Below are 14,611 nucleotides of genomic sequence, written 5' to 3'. Positions count from 1 at the left end.
TTACCTGTCCTATGGCAACTCCAACACAAAGCCAAGAGGAAGAAGGTGAAAATAATTCAGTTACATTTCTATTTCCCTTAAAAGATGTACCCACCTTTAATAAAAGTGGAGATGTAATTTTGCTAAGGCATCATACACCATTCACCCACCAAGATATTGAGAGATTCAAGCAAAATATTCCGACTTTTGAGAATGAGCCAATTGTGCTTATTAAAAATTAGCTAAAGAGCATTTATCACACATATGATCCTGAATGGATTAATATTGAAAAATTTCTCCAAGCTTTTTTGACAGTAAAAGAAAAATAAAATCATCTCTCTTGTCAATTAGCCTCAGGGAAGGAGAAAGGTTCATTGGCTTCCACAAGACCCAAAATGGAACCCCAACAATGAGCAAAATTACATAAGACTATGACAGGCTAGAGAGGCATTATTAAGCACAGTGAGAGCTTGCTCTAACAGGCCTGGTACATGGAGAGAAAATTTGAAAATCTTAAACAAAAACCTGATGAAAATCCATCCTAACTTATGGATAGACTTATTGAGCTGGGAGGTAGATATATAGACCTGGATCTTGCCAGAGAAAAGAATGTCAAGCAAATAAGGAGACAGTTTGTGAAAAACTATTGTGAAGTAGTCAAAGATTATTTTAAGACCAATTGTCCAAAATGGGCTAGTATGGACCTTGAAGAATTGAGGAGAGTAGCAATTTATATATTTAACAGACATGAAAAAAAAGATGAGGAGAATGGTGATTTAATAGAGACATTACAGTGAGAAATTAAAAGTTTAAAGAAGGAAATTGAAAGAGAAAAAGCAAATAAAGTTATGGCCATAGCCTCTTTGTAAGAATACACAAATCAAACACCAATGTGTTACTTCTGTACAAAAAGCAGTGATGTGATTTTAATTGTAGAAACTGGAACCAAGTACTCAATAACAAAAATTTTAGAAATAATGGAAACTCTAAGAATAACAACTTTAGAAATAATAACAATTATAGAAATAATAACTATAGAAATGCATTTAGAAATACTAATACAAATTAGGTAAATGATAATTTACAACAATATATCCAAAATGGGGCTTACCCACACTATACTTGGGGTGGAAATCCCCCTCAACGAGAGAAAACCCAGAGTAATGGCCAAGAACCTTTATGATGGTCTGAAAGAGAAGAAAGAGCTCTGGAATCAGAGAGTAAAACTTTTGATTTTCTAGATACTATCTGAACACCAGTTATCCCCATCCATTCTCCCCCACATAATAATGAATTGCATGTAACCCTGAAAGTTAGAAATACGTATTATGATTGCCTCTTAGATATTGGTGCTTCCAGATTGGTGTTGATGAGTACAGCTGATTCTGATTGTGATTCCATTGGTTCTCTAAATGTAATAGGGGTGTCAGGAGCAACTCTGAAGGTCCCAAAGCTTTCTCCTCAAATGGTATCAGTAGGACTCCTATCACTAGAACATTTTTTCTATTAATTCCTGATTCCCCTATACATTTATTAGGGAGATACCTTTTGTGTAAACTTAGAGTCACAATAACATGCTTTCAAGATGGTACTATGATGCTAGAATTGACTGAGGAATCTTTAATCTGCTCCTTGTACTTCTTTTAGATAGCCAGGAGGTGGACAAACCTCCCACTTTCCCCTATCTAAAGAAGCAATTGAGAGAATCACTCCAAACTAAAATTTTTAAAATCTGCTCTCTTATTTTGTCAAACTCCTAATTTATACCTTTACATTAAAGTTGGGTTCTGCTCCTGAGGTAAAGAGGCTACTATCCCAAGCTTCAGGCCTTTCTTGAAGTTGTTTTCAGAGGTAATTCTGGGAGTTTTATATTTTTTCAGTTCTTCATGGGTGATATGATCTAAAAAGAGAGGTGTGGTCGGATCTCTCCTAGACTGTGCTATGGTCTGTGGGTGACCACAAGAATTTTCTTTCACTCTCCACTTCCTGCTAGTGTTCCCCCTCACCCTGGTATTGCCACCCAGAACCTTATAGAAGCAATACAACACAATCCTCCACCCAATGGCAGTTAAGGGTCCCCTATAATCTTCCTGGGACCATTTGTTCAATTCACTTACTGTCTATGGGCTAAGAGCTCCAGAAGCCACCCTCTTTGATTCAGTAGCCCCCAAAGCCTGCTGCTGGATTGCAGGGCTCAACCTGAACTAGACTGTGTTCCATTCTCACTCCATTGAGACAGACCTTTCCTGCTAACCTTTCAAGTTGTCTTAGAAAAGAAAATTGCTTCATCCCATCCTTTGGTAGGTTTTGCCATTTTAGAATTTGTTTCGAGGTGTCATGTTAAGAGGGAAATTTGGGAGAATTCAGGTAAGCCCTTTACTCTCCCATCTTCTCAACTGTTTCTTAATTAAATAAGCATTACTATGGATAGCTAGGCTACATAGTGGGTAGAAAAATGGACTTGGAACTAAAACGACCTGAGTTCAAATCCCACCTTAAACACTCACTAGTAGTATAAACCTGGGAAAGTCATTCTACCTGTCTGCCTTAGTTTTCTCATCTATAAAGAGGGGTTAATAGAAGCTACTTCTCAGAGTTGTTGTGATAATTATCAGATGAGAGAATTGTATTGTGTGATAATATAATACATTTGTTCTATTGTGAAGATAAAATGATAAAATTTGTAAAACATTTTGCAAACCTTAAAGTGCTATGTAAATGATAGTTATTCTTATTATCATTATTGTAATTATTTTGCTTTCCACTAATAAACTATGTGAATTTCATCAAGCCACCAAATCTCTCCATTTCTCAGTTTACCTATTTACAAAATAGGGAAGTTAGACTAAATAATTTCAAAGATCCCTTCTTCTAGCTACAGAATTCTTTGTTCTCAAGTCATTACTTACCTAAATGTTACATTTTCCTATAAAATGAAGGTGGTTGGAGTAGATGACCTCTGAATTCCCTTCTAGCTCTCTATTTATTATCCTATGAGTAGCTATTTGCAGGTTCACTGAATAAAAGAGCTCATAATGATGAGGTGGATCTGCTTCCTTATCCAGGGTCTTTGAATCCAGAGCCTCCCAAACATTTGTATATGGTATTAATTTCTTGCATAATAATAATAGCTCACATTTATGTGGCACATGAAGGTTTGAAAGGTACTTTCTTCTCATTAACTCTATGAAATAATAATGAAGAGATTATTCAATATTTTATAAATGGGGAAAGTATAACTCAAAGATATTAAATTACTTGCTAAGGGTCAAATAAGTAGAAAGTATTTGAGACAGAATTTGAACCGTAGTCTCCTGCCTCCAAATTAAGCATGTTGTCTGCTATCCTGTGTTTCCTTCTAGTATTAGCTTCCTGCACTCACTTCAGTCCATTTCATCCTATGTTGCCTAATTTACATACGTAGGTATAGGACTGGATCCAGGGAACCAGAATTCTGGAAAAAATGAGTTAATAATACCTGACTTTCCAGACCTACTATTGACTATTTCAGCTTTAAAATCTCTTTCTATACAAACAAGTAGACTTTTTCTGATTACAATGTTTTTACACATACACATATATCACAAATACCTATTAAAAAAAGAAAGGATTGGTGACATACTATGTGATACTAAATATTTTCTCCTATAGGCCATGTAAATACATCAAATCTATCATTCCAAACTGGTCCAGTGGTATAGCTGTGAGGTCACAGGCATGGGGGAAGCTAACTGTAGGAGGGGCTGGTGGTTTTTTAAATGGATTGCTTCTGAGCCCATTTGTATTAGAGGGAAAGCAGTTAGAAATTCTGCCTGCACCTAAGGTGGAAAGGGTAGAAGGATTAGGACCAGGGATAAGGATCTGAGTGTCAGCCTTGTGGTTCAGGGATCTTCAGTTTAATCTTTGGTAAGAGTTATAAGAACTTCTATTTCTATAGCACCTAAGTGTTTAGAAAGTATTTCCTTCATGACAAGATATGAGGTAGGTAATGCAAGTATTGTTATGCCCAGGAAATAATCTGGTCAGTTAAGTATCCAAGACAAGAATCAAACTTGGGTATTTTAACCCCAAGGCAGATGTTCCTTCCACTATAACAAGATATATAATTCCTTAATGAGAAGGCAGGGTTTCCCCTTAGGGACTTTCCCTACACCCTCATCATTACCCTTCCATGCTTATACACATACATAGTGCCTCTAGTAGTCCAGCCTGCTCCAGCATATATTCATCCCATGGGGCACAGCAGAGTGCCAACACCCATTAGTTGACTCACCCAGAATGTCAGTACCTGGAGCTGTCCATCAGTGGTTCCTTCTTCATCCTTACTGACAGCTGGGCCAACACTCCCCTCACCTCCAGAAGGGCTGTCTCTCTGCATGAACTCTCCGGGACAGTTACAGAAAGTGATAGTCCAAGTCACCAAGCTGGGCCCTAGATCTGCTGAAAACTGTTATTTTTATTTTTTAAAAGAAACTACCCTTCAACCCATAAGAGAAAAGAAAGTAGCTTGGGGATTCTACTACATGTCCCCAGTGGAGGAATGCTCTTACTCACAGGCTTTGAGGTACTACTCTTTCTTATTTATGTCTACAAAAATATGATCTATATCTTTAACTGTTTAAGGAAGAACTCTCCCTCCCTCCCTCCTCTCTCTCTCTCTCTCTCTCTCTCTCTCTCTCTCTCTCTCTCTCTCTCTCTCTCTCTCTCTCCAAACACACACTCTCTCATACTCTCCCCAAAACTCTCTCATTTTCATTCTTCCTCTCTCTCTTCCTCTTTCCTCTCTCCTTCTGTCCCTCTATCTGTCTCTCTAACATACACTCTCTCTCCCTCTCCCCAATATTCTCTGTCTCTGTGTCTCTGTCTGTCTGTCTCTCTCTCATCCACTCCCTTCACTCCTTGACAGGCAGAAAAAGGAGTGGCATTGTGGCTGAGGGCCTATTGTCCCTGTTGTCCCAGTGAAACAGAAATAAGATTATAGGATCCTTCCTTCCCAGTTTCTATCCCAACTCAGCCAAGAATATAGACTGCTCTGTGGGAGAAACTGTAACCCCCAGGAAGTGACTAATAAGTGCCTCAGGCTCCCTGAGACTGTCTACTATCACCTTTTCTGTCCCAGGGAATGTTACTTCTAATGCAAAAACACAGAGGATGATAAGAGCTCAGGGTCCAGGTCTGGGGTACAGGAACTCATTTGAACTGACAGTTTACCTAGCAAATTAGGGCAGCTCTGGGCCTGCCCATGCCCCAGTGGGTACATAAATGTCTAAGCAATGACGGATTGCTCTTTATCTGACAGGTAATTAGCTATAGGAAAAAAGTAAATTAAAAAGAAAGACTATATTAATAACAGTATGCGGGTGTGTATTTGACTACAGATGCACAATGAATTACTTTAATTTGCAAAGAAAACTCTTCTGGTCTGAAGAGCTCGTTTCACTGCCAGAAAGACGGATACCTTGAAAAGATGAGCTCCAACACTTCAGGGGATCTCAGTGGGGAAGAAGGGCTCAGGATGTAAACACTTTATTCTTTTCTTTAATCTATGCATTGGTTAAACATCTGTACAGCTACCTGTGTGTCAGGGATCTGCATTCTACACAGCTGCCTCTTCAGGGGGTCTAACACCCAAGCAGCCCCTGTCCTTCCATTACCTGAAGAAAGAAAACAAAGGCAGTCCCAGAGGACTTGACCAAAGCATTTCTGGACAAAGTAGACAGAGCAGGACCTCTTGCAAAATTTGCTCCTATGGTTTGGGTGACATAAGAGGGATGGGATGGAGGTCATAAATCTTGTTGAACTACCACATTTTACAGAAATCACTTCCACATTATTGGTCTCATAGCTTATCTCTCTTGGATGATAATCTCCCAGAAGGCAGGGAAGGACATGACAGCCTAACACTACAGCTGAAACAGGAAAAGTATACTTTTTCTCCTAATGTCCAGAAAAGGAAATCCCTATGTTAAGCTTTGGGCTTCCTTTGGAGGAAACAAAAGGGAGGGAGACAAGGAAAGGAAGAAATAGAAGTAGGAGGGAGAGATTGGGAGAGAGAGACTGAAACTCCCCCTCTGGTTAGATTTTATATTGTAAAGCAGGGCCTGGAAGAGAACAGAATAAACAAAGGAGAATAATGGAACCAAGATCCTAGATTTCCCCCCAGGCAGTCTCAAGGCCTCTGGGGAAGGAGTTGGCAGCATGAACACCTCCACTCTGCACCCCAGAGGTGCAGGCGACAATTTAATGCCTATCACCCCCAGGGTGTGTCGTTACCACCAAGTAACCCACCCCCTGAAGTGGCTGATTGCTTAAGCATCTCTTTGCAAAATGTTTATCTTTTTGCATGAATGTTTAATCAGATACCATGGTGCTGTCTGTGCACAGCAGCCTTCTCCAGAGAGGCAGCCGGAGATGGAATGATAAGTCCTATTTTTCAGGGAGGGCCGCTCCCTGTGTGGCCATTGCCTGCCTTTTGAGGATCATGCATTCCTCTTCTTCTGTTGAATGCCTACTCATTCTTTAAAGTCCAACCAAAATGCCTCTTACATGCAGACTTCCTGGATCCATACCCCCTTGAGCATGGACCTTGTTTCCCAGTTTTCAGAGAGAGAAAGAGGGAGAGAGAAAGAAATGGATGGAGAGATGGATAGATAGATACATAGATACATAATTATATAGATAGATTATATAATTGTATATGTATTTATATATAGTTACATTAAAAGTATGTTTGTATATAGTTATAGCTCTCTATATGTATGCATCTTTCTATTAAACTAAACTTAACTATCAGTTTTAGCACACTCTTCTCTGCAAACTTTTGGCACTTAATAAATGTTGGGTGAATTATATCAAATCATTCTGCTCCCAATCTCCCCTTACCTTCCTCAACTCCTCCTTTTTCTAAGTATCTCTCAGCACTACACAAAGTCTAGTATTCCCATGTAAACTAGCAAGGAAAAGAGTAGAAGAGATGTCTTCTCAGACTGAAAGGAAGAAAAAAGTGGAAGCCACCCAAAATCTGGCTGCATTAGTTCAAGTTGCTTTGGTACTGTGGCCATGCTCACTTGTCTGGGCAGGAAAATAGGAATAGCTCACCCTCTATAAAATGATGCCAGCTTGTTAGACTTAGTAGCCTGAGCTCCCAAATGATATGGCAGAGCCCCCATTAAATATAATAGAACTTCTGCCTCATGGAATCTCTACTTCCCAAGACTAGACAAAACAACACCAGGAGGAAACTAAATAAAACTCTGGGTTCCCAGACACGTGAAAATCCTTAAATGACTTTACTTTATCCCTTTGTCAGGCTGCCCTTCCATTTTTTATCCTCCACCAAAGTCACATTCTCATGCCTCCACTTGGTGATCCTAAACTTTCCAAGACTTTTCAAGTAAAAACTCTCAGAATTCCTCCAAATTAGAAGATGAAACGGTTAACAAACTATATGACTATCATCTAAAACACTAGCCCATATTAGTTGGAAAGGGCTCCTTAATAGAACGTCTGCCACAAGGTGATGATTTTTTTTCCCACAGTAATGCTTAATAACTGATATTTGTATAGTGCTTTAAAAGCTAGCATAGTGACAGAAGGGAAAGAAAGAAACATTGTAAGGTAGGTACTATAACCTCCCCCCCCCACCACCACCACCACCATTTTCTAAATATAATCTAAAGAGATTACATGATTGGCCCATGGTCACATACCTACTGAGTATGAGGTGGAATTCAAACTCAAGTCTTCCTCACTCCAAAGTCAGCATATTATCTTTCAATATATTATCCTTCCATCTATTATCTTTCAACTCATGAAGGCTACTAAGGCAAGAAGGAGTTCTGATATACACCAGTGGAGGGAGTAAGCACAGGTATGAAATCAAGAATCTCTTGAAGTATTGAGATGCAAAATTCTCAACCAATATAAGAATAGTACCTCCCCATTCTCTGGCAAAGACATTCTGCCTCAACTCTAGCCCTAGTTCAGCCTACCCAGAAACCTGGGATCAATCCCAACAATTCCCAGTTGCATTTTCCTTCCTTTTCTAATTCCCTCTTTATTAACCACCTCCTACTCAGAATGTTTCATCATCTTCATTATGGTCAAAAGGCAAAATAACCTTTAATTTCTTCTTCTCAGATAAAATATATAGTATGGATGGTAGATTTCTCTGTTCTCTTCCTTTCTCTCTTCCGCATTTTGCTCTTTTATTCTCTTTTCATCTCTCTTTCCCTTTTTCTTTTAATTTGCTTTCTCTTCTCCTTTCCCCTCCCTCCTCTTTTTTGTAGTCTTTTTTCTTTTTTTTCCCCTAACATGCAGGTAAAGTGTTTTCCTTCCTTGGTTTCCTTTTCTTTCCTTTTTAAAAAAGGATTTAGCTATAGAACTGCTTTCTAAAGATGCTTCTTGATATTTTACTTTTCATCCTTCTTTCCTATCCTCCCAAGTCCTAAAAATATAACCTTTCTCCTATCCTCACTCCTACCCTCTTCTTCAAGCCCAGGTTCCTTCTCCCTTTTGCAATGAAATTTTCATTAGTTTACGATATTTTTTTGCCAAGGTTTTATATCAAGAACTTATTCGCATATATAAGCTATCCCTTGATCCATTTAAAAAGGAAGAATTGTACATTGTGTTAAAAAAAAAACATGAGAAAAATGTAGAGCATTCTGTCAAAATACCTAAGATATCAGTGAAATAGAGTTTCTAAGGTGATAGGGTACTTATGACCCCTAGCCCTGGCAAATTATGTCTCCCTCTTTTCATTCCCAGATATATCTGTAGCACTACCATTAACTACCTTGTCCTTAGCCTCTGAAAGATCTATTGTCTACATTCAGCCATTCTAGGCTATAGACCAAGGAGACTTTACAGAATCTTGGTGAGTCAACCAAATAATCAAAGAGAATTTACTAAGTACTTATCATGTGCCAGGTTCTACGTTAGGCACTAACAACACAAATACAAAGAATGAATAACCTCTCTTCTAAAGAAGCTAATCAGCCAAGCCTCCCCAGAACCACATATGTACTCTGCATCTTCTCCATATAGGTACTGTGAGCTTCCCTCAGCCACTCTTATTTCTCCATATGGTCTCTTGGGATTATGGCTAAAGCCATTACCTGAGGATTAAACTTCAGTTTGATTCTTATCAAAGATTCTGGTCACCATGTATTTGCTTAACACCAGACCTTTCAGGCCCCATCAAATTTAACAAGCCCTGACAGATTTAGGATTAAACAGAGAAACTCAGACAAATCCATACTATCATAGAAGGCCCCAGTTACTGCTAAGAAAGATAGGATTTTTAAAAAGAGAGAGGCCCTAAGCTCTGCCAGTGTGAAGCCAGAATCAGGAGTTGTTTCCTTGATACATACCCATCATCTCCTCCCAATTGCCTAACATGTAGTCCTTCTTGCATTTCTGGAAACTGTGGTCCACTTCAGTTCACTTTAACAAATGTTGATTGAATGATTCCTATGTACAAGGAACTAGGAAGTGTGGGATATAATGAGTAAGACCCAGTCCTACTCTTTCACTTACTAAGCAAAGGGAGATAAAAGAGAAATCAATTGACAATAGTGTGAAGTGAAGTATTTACTATATCAGGGGTATAAACAAAGCACTATTGGGGTTCAGAAGAGAGAGATTATATCTAGCTAGAGGAATCAAGACAGCATTCATAAAATAAATGACATCATCTGAACCTTGAAAGATGGGGTAGAGATGATGGGCCACAAAGAACATTGAAAGTGAAGGGAACAAGGAGCAGCTAGCTAGCACAGTGGAGAGTGTCAGATCTAGAGTCAGGAGAACCTGTATTCAAATATGGCCTCAGATACTTCCTAACTATGGACTAAACTAAACTAAAGACTCTGGGAAAGTCTTTCAATCCTAATTGCCTAGTCCTTGCAAATTTGTCTTAGAAAAGATATTAAGACAGAAGGGAAGGAGGAGGAGGAGGAGGAGGAGGAGGAGGAGGAGGAGAAGGAGAGGAAAGGAAAAGGAAAGGAGAAAGAAAGAGAGAGAGAAAGAGAGAAAGAGAGAGAGGGAGAGAGGGAGAGAGGGAGAGAGGGAGAGAGGGAGAGAGGGAGAGAGGGAGAGAGGGAGAGAGGAAGAGAGGGAGAGAGGGAGAGAGGGAGAGAGGGAGGGAAGGAAGGAAGGAAGGAAGTATCATTGTCCTATTTAAATATAAGGAAGTATAGTCTCATCGAAATTCTATAGTTTAGAATGATAGGATATAGAACTAGAGGGAGACGTAGGAAGAACATCTACTGCAACCTCTCCATTTATACAGATAAATAAAATGGGGACCAAGCTTAAACAACTTGCTAAGATTATACAGCTAGTAAGTGTCAGAGTCAAGCTATGGACATAGACAGGGTAATAAAACTGGAAAGATATTGTGGAGGAACATACATGACAAGTTAGGAATGTGAACTTTATTCTATCATCAATGGAGAATCATCAGAGGTTTTGGAACAAGGGAATGATGTGAATTCTATACTTAAGGAGAATTAGTTAGCATCTATGTATAGGGTAGATTGAGATAGCCCAGAGCTTTTATAGTACCCAGTATTGGGCACTGCATCATTAAGTCATTAGTTCAGTGTTTGTTAGTGCTGGGAGGCACCTTAGACCCTTGATAGAGTAGAAATCATCTAATCAAATGCCTTTAATTTCCTTTAAAACATTTTGTTGATGTCTTTTGTTTTCACATCAATGATTTTTGGATGTATCTCTCTCTACACTACCCTTACTCTCCCCAGTTATCTTTCCTTGGTAAATGAAAAATGTTATGTAAACCCAGCCAAGATATCAATAGCATTTGAGACAATATGCAATAGTTCGTACTCAGAGTATCTGTCCTCTTACCTCTCAAACAAGAAGGAAGAAAGTGGATTTCCTTATCTCTTCTCAGGGTCAAAGTGAGTTATTATAATAATTGCACAGTGTTCACTGTTTTTATTTATAGTGTTGTAGTTATAAATATATATATATATATACACATATATGTTTTCTTGGTTCTGCTTATTTCACACTGCATCAGCTTCTGCTAGGTTCTCCTGATGTTTTATTTACTAACTCCTATTCACTATTTCTTATGATACATCTTGCATGCAGAAATTTTTTTAGACATCCCTCAATCAAAGAAGTCCTTTCATTTTATTTTCATTTCATTTTTTAAAGCTGTAGTGATGCAAAAAAATAGATAGGAGTGGTCATACCATGCAAGAGGTTATTACAATAGTTCTTATGAGAGATAAAGGATTTGGAATAGGTAGCAATGAAAGCAATGGAAAAAGAGAGAATGGATAAGAGACATTAAAAAGAGAAATTTACCTGGATTTTGGAGCTTATTCAGATATCTGGGATTATAGGGATAGAATCAATGATAAATTAAAACTTTGAGCATGGACAATTGGGAGAACATTGGCACCAGGAAGAGAAATAAGAAAATTAGGTGGTGTGGGCTGAGAGCAAAAATCCTTGGTTTAGGACTTCTTGAGTCTGAGATGTCAGTAGATTATTCAACCAACAGTTATTTGGGAAATTTCCAGTCTTATTTCTTGCTAGTCTCTTCCTTTTCCTGTCCTTTCTCCTGTCAACTATTTCCTCTTTCTACCAACTTTCTTCCTCCAACACTCTCTTTCTCTACCATTCAATTTTCCCACTTTTTCCTGATGTAAGGGAAAGAGTTGGATTTGAAGTCAAATATTCAAAACTTGGATTCTAGCTCTAACTTCAATTGTACAAACCAGTGGGTAAGTCACTATACTCTCTGAGATTAAGTTTCCTTACTTTTAAAAATAGGAATAACTTAACCCGCCTATTTGTATTGCAGACTGGCTATGGGTTATAGAATCATAGATTTAGAGTATAAAGGACCATTAGGTTACTTAATCCCTGCTTGCTTCAGGTTCCCCATCTATAAAATAAGGAGAATAATAGCATTTACTCTGAGGATTTCTGTGAAGATCAAATTAGATAATAATTGTAAATCACAGCCTGGCACATAGTAAACACTATATAAATGTTATTAACATTAATTAGCCATTAATTACTATTATTGGACATTATTATCCATTAATTAGTCATCAATTACTATTATTATTTGTCACTCTTAAAGTGACTTTCTTGAGGCCATATTACTAATATATATTTGATACAAATTTGAATCTGTCTTCTTGATCTGAATTCAACTAAATTCAGCACTCCTATCTATTATACCAAATTGCTATGGAAAATGTTTTATAAATCTTATAGATGTGAGTTGTTATTATTTTCCTCCATATTCTCTTCCTTTCCATCAACTACTTCTGACCGCCCTTTACTCATCCTTCTTCTCTCTCTTTGAGCCACTCTCCCTTCCTCCTTCTCCCTATTCTTCCCCTTTTATAGCTTCCTTCTCCTTTTTCTCCCATCCCCTGGAAACTTTCTCATCCTCTTCTTGTTTCTCATTCTTCTGTATTTTGAGAATACCAACCTGTGCCTTTTATAAGAATCCTATGTGGGAGTCTCATCTTGATCAAAGGCAAAGAATTCCACAAGAATCAGAAAAAAAACAAAAAGGAAATGCCATAGAGTTTCTCAATTTTCTTTTAGGTCCACTGCCTGATTTCTTTTAGGTTTCCTGCCTAGCTTCTTTTGGGCCTTGGGCCCATGCTAATCACATGGTTGCTTTGGCTCTCCAGTGTTCTGGCTCTTGGCTCACACTGCATCCCAAGAAGTGGGGAGGGGGGTAATGTGAAGGGAAACTCACTTTCATTTTTATTATTGATACAAAGAAGAACAATGACTTGTGTTTACTGAAAATTAATTTTTTGGAAATTACTTTGTCATTTGTTTTACTCTTCTTAATTAAAATTTACTTGGTGCAGAAAACACCCCATAAATTAACTCAAATACAACAGCAAATTAATTAGCATTTAGTTACCAGACATTACTCATAAGCTGGACAAATTGTTTTCAGCCTGTCGTCTGCATTTGGCATCAGTGGTGGTGGGGAGGCGTTGCTTTGAAAACTGAGGGTTGTGTAGGCTAACTGCTCCCCCAGAGAATTCTGCCTTATTCCTAAGGAAATTATCTGTACATCAAGGAATAAAGATATGCTTGGCATCAGAACAGACCCACCTTGGGCTCATGAACTCTAATTATTTCACAGAAATGGTGCCCTGTTTCCTCCAAAAAGGGCATTCAGAAGACAGAATATTGCCATGATAAAGCTGAGTATGGAGCAACCTTGCTTAAAGACAGGGGGATGGCCAAAATGACCTATGAGGTTACTTCTAGATAAAGGACCCTGTGTTTGGATGGAACTAAGGCTTAGACAAGTGTGTGTTGAGTCTCTTTTATTCTAAAGAAACAGATTTAAATGATGGCTGAGATTCAAATACAGAGGAAGAAAAACTTTTCAGACAGACAGACAGACAGACAGATAGATAGAGCATGAGGCGCTTACTTTGTGCCATGCACTCTTAAGCAATGGGGATACAAATAAAAGGAAGCAATAAAGTCTCTTCCCTCAAAGAGCTTACCTTCTCTTTGTTACTGTTCAGTTGTTTCAGTTACCGCCAACTCTTTTTGACCCAGTCAGAGTTTTCTCAACAAAGATACTGGAGCAGTTTGCTATGTTCTTCTCTAGCTCATTGTATAGATGAGAAAAGTGAAGTAAACAGGGTTAAATCACTTGCCCAGGGTAAGTGTCTGAGGCCAGATTTGAACTTAGGGACATGATTACAGGTCTGCACTCTATCCATGGCACTTCCTAGCTGCCCATTTTACAAGCTTATGGGATTAAGTTAAAAAAAAAAAGCTGGAAAACAAAGGAGAAGCAGAAAAAGGAAGCGTACTGGTAAGGCAGCTGTGGAGGAAGCGGGGAAGAGAGATAAAGAATGGAGGGGGATGGAACGAAGTGTTGCCAAAAGCCCTGTTGAAGTGGTCTTCTAGCCAAGCAGTCATCACTCAGGAGACTGGGGCTTCGGGACAGAAGTCTCTTCAAGGTAGCAAGGAGGCCATGAAACTGAGTACCACGGGGGCACCATTGAAGGAAGGATAAGGGAGCTAATTGGGATCACAGATTTAGAGAAGAAAGGAACCTTCGAGATCAACTCACGAAACTCCTCATAACATTGTACAAGATGACAGCGATATTGGACGATGATTATCTGTGAAAACTTGGCTCCTCTCAACAGCGCAATGATCTGGGATGATCCTGAAAGACGTCCATGGGGAATGCAGAGACAGAACTGTTGGAGTCCTCTTTCACATCAGGGGATCTTTGGTTTTATTTGGGGGTTTGGGTTATTGAACAAGGACCAGTATGGAAGTGTGTTTTGCATGACAATAAAAAATGAAAAAAAAAAAAACCTCCTTCACAGAATAGGGAAGTGACTTGCCCGGCAATACAAGTAGTAAAAGGCAAAAATTGGGTATTCCAAAACCAGCGCTCTTTCCACTTTATCATCTCGGCCGAAATGCTCTCATTTCAATTGAAGGGAAGAAGCAGCTGTGCTCCTCCAGGTCTCCCCTTCCTGGAATTGGGATAAAGCTGGGGAAGAATGGATGCAAGTCCCACAGGGAACCAGAAGCCCCTAGCTACTGACCTCGCCTCCCTCATCTTTACACCATAAAT

The sequence above is a fragment of the Monodelphis domestica genome, chromosome 4 (assembly GCF_027887165.1).
Source record: "Monodelphis domestica isolate mMonDom1 chromosome 4, mMonDom1.pri, whole genome shotgun sequence".
Classification (NCBI taxonomy): domain Eukaryota; kingdom Metazoa; phylum Chordata; class Mammalia; order Didelphimorphia; family Didelphidae; genus Monodelphis; species Monodelphis domestica.
Note: the sequence above shows the minus strand (reverse complement) of the source record.